At 45.2% G+C, this 10,214-nt stretch overlaps 1 pseudogene; it reads left to right on the top strand.

Moving 5' to 3' along the window:
• Positions 1-8,297: 8,297 nt before the first annotated feature.
• On the top strand, positions 8,298-10,010 carry LOC144487558 (uncharacterized; annotated as a pseudogene).
• The last annotated feature ends 204 nt before the right edge of the window (positions 10,011-10,214 follow it).

Here is a 10,214-nt window from a genome sequence, read left to right as displayed (position 1 = left end):
TCAGTCTCTGATGCATTTAATTCCATCTACGGGCGATCGAAGGGGTCTTCAACCTGACTCTCTGCCCCCTCTAGTGCAGCTATATTCGTGGCCAGGTGTCCCTGGAAAGGGAGCATGCAGTGTCCGAAGGCACCACTGAAGCCTTCCATGCCCGCTGGGCACTGTAGGGACTGGGGTGTATTATTGACCCCTTTAATCACATTTTAATTTGATGTTTTAAGTTTCCTTTCCGCTTTGTTTTTTGTTTCGGGCGGTTCCCCTCCTTTTAGGGAGCTGCCCCTTTTGAGTTGTCCCGAAGTTAAGCTGATTTTGTTTATTTGGTTGGACACGAGAAAGATGTCCCTGATTGATGTCGGTGGTGTGGAATCAGTTTCTGATTGGTTTCTTCATGGTGATGGTCACCTACCGATCATTTCCTGCAACCTCCTGGCTGGCCCTCTAATGTATCAGTTACTTTCGGAGTCTGCCCCACGTTATAACCTTTCCTGTCATTTTATTAAATTTTATGGCTTCGTACTGAGATAACGGGGGGGGGCCTAAAGATATCTTCTTTGTCACTTATTTGAGATAAGCAAGTTTATGGTGTCAAATCCCAATGGTTAACATTTGGGTTCATTGTCTCAAATGTCTAATTGATGTGTAGAAATCCTGTGGAGTTCTCATTGGGGCAGTGACTATCAGTATATTTTGGTTAAAGAAAGTGCTTGCTGGTTTTTGTAGTGGTTGCCAGAGCTTGGAACACAGTTAATTAAAAGGACACAAAGTGACACACAGCCTTAAACTAATACAGAAATTACAAAGTTACTTCAGATCTAAAATCCAAAGAAAGTGGCATCAAATCAGTGTGTAAAAGGTGAGAGAGCAGGAAACACAAATACAGTATGATACATTCAATTGATAAATGTTCAAAACGAATGAGTCAGAATTACTACTGTGTGATGAAAACTAAACTGAAACCTTTAATTTTTCAAACCAATGATGGTTATATAGTGTGAAGGAAAGTCACTGCTTCTTTTAAGATATTACAAGTTAAAAGGATACATTAATTTATGACACAGTGCTGAAGGTTTGAAACTTCACAGCTGGTTTCTTCACACAATATGGCCTCTAACTCAAGTATAACTGTTATTGTCAATGGCTGAGGAGTTAACAGTTCCAGACCTCAGCCTATCCAGAGTTGATGGGATCCACAGGACTCTGTAATTAAAGTATAAAAGTGTAGGTTTACACCGGCCTCGGGTCATGTGATGTATTTCATTTATCAAATAAGGATGCAGTTACAGACAAAGCCAGTTACATGATACTAATATATTATAATTAAGCAGAATATCACAGCAGGTTAATTGATTAATAAGCTTCAATTACTTGATGATTACACATAACCATGCTACAAACTATTAAATATGACTATTCCTACAGTCAAACAGTCCAGTCAAGCAACAGGCTGACACAGTCATACTTTGAATCATATCTTACTGCCAATGTCTCACAGGAACAAGGAGCAGGATTCGGCTATTTGGTCCCTCGAGTCTGCTCCACCATTTAATCAGATCAGGGCTGATCTGATAGTAACCTTAATTCTGCATCCTGCCTACCCCCAATAATCTATCACCCACTTGCTTGCCAAGAATCTATCTACATCTGCCTTAAAAATCTTCAAAGACTCTGCTTCCACCGCCTTTTCAGAGGCGTTCCAGAGGATCACGACCCTCTGAAAGAAAATATTTCACTTCATCTCCGTTTTAAATGTGTGAACCCTTATTTTTAAACAGGGACCCCGAGCTCGAGATTCTCACAGAAGAGGAAACATCCTCTCCACATCAACCTGTCAAGAACCTTCAGGATCTTCTATGTTTCGATCAAATTTATCTTACTCTTCTAAACTCCAGCAGACACAAACCTAGCCTGTCCAAGCTTTACCCATAATCCACACATTTCTAGCATTATTCTGGTCAATCGACTGCTTCCAATGTATTTACATCCTTGCTTAAACAAGATGACCAATACTGTACACCGTACTCCAGATGTGGTCTCACTGGTGCTCTGGATAACTGAAGCATAACCTCCATATTTATGTAATCAATTCCCCTCACAAATGATAGCTTTCCTAATTACTTGCTTTACCTGCTTACGAGCTTTTTGTGATTCATGCAAAGAACAAAGAACAGCACAGGAACAGGAACAGGCCCTTCGGCCAACGCTGATCACATTGTCCTATCGAGACCAACCACTTATATCCCACTATTCCCGCCTGTTCATGTGTCTATCCAGATAAGTCTTAAATGTCACTAACGTGTCTGCCTCAACCACCGCACTTGGCACTGCATTCCAGGCCCCCACCACCCTCTGTGTAAAAAGACTTCCCCCGCACATCTCCACTGAACCTTTCCCCCTTATCTTGAACTTGTGCCGCCTTGTAATTGTCATTTCTGCCCTGGGAAAAAGGTCCCAAGTGTTCACCCTATCCACACCCCTCATAATTATATAAACATCTATCAGGTCGCGCCTCAGCCTCCGTCTTTCCAGGGAGAACAATCCCAGTTTATTCAATCTCTAGAACACCCAGATCCCTCTGCATCTCAGAGCTCTACAATCTCTCACCATTTAGATAATCTGCTTCCCTTTTATCCTTCCTGCCAAAATGTGCTGTCCTACCAGCAGTTCAGACCTGAGTAGAGGGAGCAGTAAGAAGTTTAACAACACCAGGTTAAAGTCCATCAGGTTTATTTGGTAGCAAAAGCCACACAAGCTTTCGAAGCTCTAAGCCCCTTCTTCACCTGAAGAAGGGGCTTAGAGCTTCGAAAGCTTGTGTGGCTTTTGCTACCAAATAAACCTGTTGGACTTTAACCTGGTGTTGTTAAACTTCTTACTGTGTTTACCCCAGTCCAACGCCGGCATCTCCACATCATGACTAGAGGGAGCAGCACAGAGGTGGACAGTGCAAGTGAGTCATCCTGGGAGTCCTCAACTTGAAATCCTTTTTATTCATTCGTGGGAAATGGGCATTGTTGGATGGCCAGCATTTATGGCCCAGCCCTTGTTGCCCTTGAACTGAGTGACTTGCGAAGCCATTTCAGAGGGAGTCACATGTAGGCCAGACCGGGTAAGGATAGCAGATTTCCTTCCCTAAAGGGCATTAGTGAACCAGATGGGTTTTTTACGATAATCAACAATGGTTTTATGGTCATCAATAAATTCTTAATTCCAGATTTTTTTCATTGAATTCAAATTCCACCAACTGATGTGGCAGGATTCGAAACCCGGTCCCCAAATCATTAGCTGAGTTTCTGGATTAATAGTTCAGCAATAATACCACCAGTCATCACCTTCCTTAGTTCAACATGGAGTGTAGGAGAACAAGTCAGGAGCAGCACTGGGCACCCTAAAACTGAGATTCCAACCTGGTTACTCTAACATGAGACTATAAGCATGCTGAACAGCAGAAGCAGCATGTTCCAGGCAGGGCCAAGCGATCCCACAAACAACGGATCAGATCAAAGCTGCAGTCCCCCCACATCCAGTCGTGAATGGTGGGGGACAATTAAACAAATCACAGAGAGAGAAAGCTCCACAAACATCACCATCCTGAATGACTGGGGAAAGAAGTGGATCAGTGCAAACAACTGTGATTTGTGTTTGGTGATCGCGGATGTGTTGCTGATGCCTTCCATGGATTCCAAGGCCAGGAAAGATACTCTGGAAGGTGTGGGGAGCTGGGACTTGCCCAGGAGAATAACTGAAGGTGTGAAAACTGAAATAATCAAGAGTTAGAAAGGAGAAAAGGCCACAAAAATGCAGCAATTGGTAACAAGACATTGATTAATCTTTTCTTATCCTGGAGAAATGAAGGTCCCAGCTTTGTGTCTTAAACAATATTAGTTAATTTGACATTTATCCACAGTAATAAACTCCAGCCCAGTTATAGTGATCACAAACATCAGTGAAAACACACCCCAACTGTCAGAATGAACATTGTTCAGTCCTGGATGTGAATAACAGCAGAATCCAATTCCTCCAGACACCTGCCAATTTGCTGGTGAGTTAGAAGATGGGTTGACTGAGTGAATCCCATCTCACACTCAGAGAAGGTGAACGGTCTCTCTCCATTGTGAGTGTGTTGGTGTCTCAGCAGGTGGGATGAGTGAGAAAATCCCTTCCCACACTCAGAGCAAGTGAACGGTTTCTCCCCGGTGTGAATGTGCTGGTGTGTTTGCAGGTTGGATGAGCGAGTGAATCCCTTTCCACAGTCAGAGCAGGTGAACGGTCTCTCCCCGGAGTGAACTTGTTGGTGTCTCAGCAGAATACTCGAGGTCTTAAAGCTCTTCTCACATTCAGAACATTTGAAAGGTTTCTTATCTGAGTGAACGAGTTGGTGTGATCTGAGGCTGGTTAAATAAATGAATCCTTTTCCACACAAGGAGCAGGTGAATGACCTCTCCCCAGTGTGAACTCGCTGGTGTTTCTGGAGGCTGGATAACAGAGTGAATCCCTTCCCACACACTGTACATCTGAATGGCCTCTCCTCATTGTGAACTCGCTGGTGTATCAGCAGATCACTTGTGGTTTTATAACTCTTCTCACATTCAGTACATTTGAAAGGTCTGTTATCAGTGTGAACCAGTCGGTGTGTAGCGAGGTGAGATGATCGTGTGAATCCCTTCCCACACACAGAGCAGATGAACGGCCTTTCCCCAGTATGAGTGCGTTTGTGTTCAATGAGATTCTGTGATCGCTTAAATAACTTCCCACAGTAAGAGCAGCAGAACTGTTTCTCGGTGTGAATAGATTGGTGCATGACCAGGTCCTCAGGGCTTTTAGAGTTGTGATCACCGTCAGAGTGGTTAAAAAGCCTCTCTTCAATGTGAACTTGCTGGTGGGTCAGCAGGTGGGATGACTGAATGAATCCTTTCCCGCACATGGAGCAGGTGAATGGTCTTTCCCCAGTGTGACTGCGCCGATGCATTTCCAGCAGCGATGGGTAACTGAATCCCTTCCCACAATCCCCACATTTCCATGGTTTCTCCATGGTGCAGGTGTTCTTATATGTTCAAGCCTTGTCCACACACAACATGTGTATTGCTTCGAAGTAAGGCTATTAAGGGTTATGGGACAAGGCAGAAAATTGGATTGTCATATCATATCAGCCGTGATCTCATTGAATGGAGGAGCAGACTCGATGAGTCCAATGGCCTAATTCTGATCCTAATTCTTATGGTGTTATTGTTCTCTGCTGTGAATTGTGTGATGTTTCTTTCAGGCTGTGTAACTGGTTAAAGCTCTTTCCAGTCAGTTCACTCTCACTCAGGTCTGTGTCTCGGTGCTTTTCCAGTCACACTGATGTTTGAAATTGTTCCCCACCGCCAGAACAGACAAACATTTCTCCTTCCACATTTAAAGGTCGATGATATTCAGGTTCTGATGAATTGAGTGACTCTGTCAGATCTTGATGTAATGTTTGGTTTCCATTTCCCATCTGCAATTCATCGCCCTTGTGGACCTTGTAAAAGACATTGACAGAGTCAGTATCACTGTCAGCACAGGACAGAAATTCACAACAAACAATTCTAGTTTCCATCGAATATTATTTCAAATCTTGTTTCCCCAAATCTTGTGATCCAATCGAACTTCCATCTGAACTAAACCAGAACTTTGTTTCCAGTGTTTGTGAGACACTCTGTCCCCTGAGTTGTGGAAGATATCGAGTGTTCCAGTCGACACTGTCTGCTCCCTCTCCAGGACCACACGAGCACAGACAAGAAAGTTAAAGTTTATTTTTATTAGTCACAAGTAAGGCTGACAGTAACACTGTAATGAAGTTACTGTGAAACCACAGAAGAGGGGCCCACAGCCAAGTTACCCTCTGCTGAACTACAAATTAACCAGCCCCAAGAGCAGGTCCAGGAAAAGATCCTCTGACCTCCCCAGTCTCCTCCACACTGGGCAGTTAACGAACAGGAGCGTGGGGCAGAACAGAATTGTAACTAAAAGTGGAGAAGCAGCTCCTTCAGGGGTTGCAATCTCTCACACTGAATATGTACATGGCTCATGGATTTCTTGAGGCTGCAAATTAATTTAAAAGAGGAGAAAAAAACAGTGATAAACACAAAGGCAGGTTGTGAAATTGAGCTGAATGAATCCGGTAATTTGTGGAGCCGGAACAAGGAAAAAGTGACCACGAAAGCTGCTGGATTGTGATTAAAAACTCAAATGGTTTGCTAATGTCCTTCAATTCAGGAAACCTGCCACCCAGTCCAGATCTACACAAGAATTCAACCTTAATGGGAGGAGAAAGATAGAGATGAAACAGGGAGGGAATGAATGGTAAGGACTTTATACATCTACAACTGGACAAGAACTTTGACAGAACCTGCCAAACCACAACCTTCACCAACTCAAAGGATGCAGGAAAACTATCACCACCAAATGTTGTTTTCAATCTCAAATCTCAAAACAACTTGTAATCCTGAGGTAACCTGTATCCTCCTGCATTTAAGGGGCAATTTAGCATGGCCAGTCCACCTAACCTGTACACCTTTGGGGTGTGGGAGGAAACCGGAGCACCTGAAGGAAACTCATGCAGTCACAGAGAGAACATGCAAACTCCACACAGACAGTCACCCAAAGCTGGAATCGAACCCCGGGTCCCTGGTGCTGTGAAACAGCAGTGCTGACCGCTGTGCCACCCTGTGCCACTGTACTGTGTTGCTCGGAAATAAGTTTTAGGATTTTGGCCGAGTGATTGTGAAGGCAGACCTTCTACCAAGTCAGAATAGTGCGTGATTCTGAAGAGTAAATGCAGGTTATGGGGTCTCCATGCACAGACTGCCCTTATCCATGTTGAGGAGAGGTTTGTAGTTTTGGAAGGTGCTGTCAAAGGAGGTTTAGCCAATTGCTGGTAATTCTAGTAATGTCCATGTTCCAGTTGTGAACTCGCTGGTGCCTCAGCAGTGTGGATGAACGACTGAATCCCTTCCCACACACTGAAAAATTTGAAATCTTTCTAAATGTAAATTTGATGAAAATCCCTGACAGAGCTACTTTTTCCTTGCTTGAAACACAGCTTTAAATGGTCCATTTGTTTCTAGAGTCGGTTCCATGAGCAACGCCTTCAAATAAACAAAATCAAAACACTGCAGCTGCTGGAAATCTGAAATGAAAAGAGAAAACGTTGGAAATATTCATCAGGTTAGACAGCATCTATGGAGACAGAAACAGAGTTAATGTTTGCAGTCACTGACGCTCCTCTAATAAAACACATACCAATAGCTGCTGTTTAATGGGGCCATGGATCCCACAATCCCCTGTGCCCCAGAAACCGCTCTATCCATCACACACATTTCCCATTATGATATTTCTGTGTCAAGAGGGCGAGCTGTTTAAAAGTTGTCAAGTTCCATTTTTGCGTGTTCATGTTCATTAAAGATACAGTTCGACTTCCCCCTCATTATGTATCAATTTCAGAAACTTCGGTTGAGAATTTCCATTCCCCTACTTTCTGTTGGATAATGAATACCTTGAGTACTTAGAAATCATAGAAATCCTACAGTGCAGAAAGAGGCCATTTGGCCCATCGAGTCTGCACCGACCACAATCCCACCCAGGCCCTACCCCCATATCCCTACATATTTTACCCGCTAATCCCTCTAACCTACACATCTCAGGACACTAAAGGGCAATTTTTAGAATGGCCAATCATCCTAACCTGCACATCTTTAGACTGTGGGAAGAAACCCACGCAGACACGAGGAGAATGTGCAAACTCCACACAGACAGTGACCCGAGCAGGGATTCGAACCCAGGACCGTGGAGCTGTGAAGCAGCAGTGCTAACCACTGTGCTACCGTGCCGCATAGGTTACAGTATAATTTGATTCCTAATGTTATTGACTGCACCCGTATCCCTAATTTTCACATCGCAGCAGAAAAAGCTCACTGTTCACATATGAGGAGTTTCGATGGCGTGCGCTTTACCCAACATTCCTCGCGGTCGGGAATGGTCCCTATCCACAGCACGGGAGAGAGGTGCGCATGCGCAGTCAGGCAGCGTTTGGCGCATGTGCAGCGTGGATGATGGCAAGGAGATACATTCCTCTGTCTCATCAGCAACCGGTAAGGATGCGGATACATGGAGGGAGGATTGGAACCGGCAGATGGACGGAGAGGGTTTCTAAATATCTGGTGAAGGTCTCAAACCTCTCATAGTAATCCGCAGGTCCCGTGTTTGTAGCTTCAGGTCTTTTTCCCGAGACGAGGCTCAGGTTAACAGCCGCCATCTTGATTCGGCAGGGAGCAGAGCGCATGCGCTGGTGTCTTGGTGACGCAACAGTGAGTGGGCGGGGCTTCAGCGTTTTCTGCTCCCAACCGGGTCCTCGTGACCGGAAAGCATCGCAAACTGAGCAACAGGTTTTAAACAGCTTCACCCACTCCCAGGGAAAAATGGTGTATGAAAGTAAGCTTGCAGGAACATAAAAACTGACTGTAAAAATTTCTACAGATATATAAAGAGAAAATGATTGACAAAATTTTAGAAATGGGAGAATTCATCACGGGGAATAAAGGGCCGAAGGGCCTGTACTGCGCTGTATTGCTCTATGTTCTGTGGTCTATGGATCTGTCAATCACCCTCAACCAGCATCTTCAGGAGAATTGGGAGGGTGAATATGAGATACAGCAGAGTGAGAATGGAGGGAGAGTGTGTGGGATGGAGTTCACAGCTTTGGGGAATGAGAGAGGAAAGAATGTTCCAGAGAAACTAGAATTGTTCTGAATTTCTATCCTGTACTGACACTGATCACTTTTGTAAATTCTTTTTACAGGATATTGGAAGGGGAGGATTTACAGACAAATTTCAAACCAAACGTCACATCAACATCTGACATCCTCACTCAATTCATCGGGACCTGAATATTTCGACCTTTGATTCTCGAAGGAGAAATGTTTCTCTGTTCTGTGCTTCAAAAACTTTAATCATTTGTGTGACTTGAAAAGCACCGAGACACACACACACCTGAGTGAGAGTGTTCCAGTGCACTGAGTGTGGAAAGAGCTTTAACCAGTTACACAGCCTGAAAATACATTGCAGCATTCACAGCGGGGAGAGACTGTACCCGTGTTCTGTGTGAGATTTAACTGATTGTTTAACCTGGAGAGTCACAAGGACACCTGCACCATGGAGAAACCGTGGAAATGTGGGGACTGTGGGAAGGGATTCATTTCCCCATCTCAGCTGGAAGCTCATCGACGCAGTCACACTGGGGAGAGACCATTCACTTGCTGTGTGTGTGGCAAGGGATTCAGTCAGTTATCGAATCTGCGGACGCACCAGCGAGTTCACACTGGGGAGAGGCCGTTCACCTGCTCTCAGTGTGGGGAGGGATTCACTCGGTTATCCAGCCTGCAGACTCATCAGCGAGTTCACACTGGGGAGAGACCATTCACCTGCTCTCAGTGTGGGAAGAGATTCACTCAGACATCCCACCTGCAAACGCACCAGCGAGTTCACACTGGGGAGAGGCCATTCACCTGCTCTGTGTGTGGGAAGGGATTCACTGACTTATCCAGCCTGCGGGGACACCAGCGAATTCACACTGGGGAGAGACCATTCACCTGCTCTCAGTGTGGGGAGGGATTCACTCAGTCATCCGCCCTGCGGAGACACCAGCGAGTTCACACTGGGGAGAAGCTGTTCACCTGCTCTCAGTGTCTAAAGGGATTCACTCAATTATCCCACCTGCAAACACACCAGCGAGTTCACACTGGGGAGAGGCCATTCACCTGCTCTCAATGTGGGAAGGGATTCACTGACTTATCCAACCTGCAGACACACCAGCGAGTTCACACTGGGGAGAAACCATTCACCTGCTCTCATTGTGGGAAGGGATTCACTCAGTCATCCACCCTGCGGAGACACCAGCGAGTTCACACTGGGGGAGGCCATTCATCTGCTCTCAGTGTGGGAAGAGTTTCAGAGCTTCATCCGCCCTGCTGAGACACCAACCAATTCACGAGTGATGACAGTGGTTGGATTCTGCTGTCATTGTTTCTGCTCTCAGTTACACCCAGGACTGCATTTTGTTCATTCTCACAGTTGGTCAATGGGGAGGGTCGGAGGGTTTCTTTCTGCTGGACTGGCCGGTCTCACAACTTTGCCTCCAGTGGGCTGATGCTCTTTGAGTCTTGTTGTGAATACCTGGTTTCAACTTTCACAAGGATCAC

This window comes from Mustelus asterias, unplaced genomic scaffold (genome assembly GCF_964213995.1).
Source record: "Mustelus asterias unplaced genomic scaffold, sMusAst1.hap1.1 HAP1_SCAFFOLD_872, whole genome shotgun sequence".
Lineage (NCBI taxonomy): Eukaryota > Metazoa > Chordata > Chondrichthyes > Carcharhiniformes > Triakidae > Mustelus > Mustelus asterias.
Note: the sequence above shows the minus strand (reverse complement) of the source record. Positions and strands in the feature narration are given on the sequence as shown.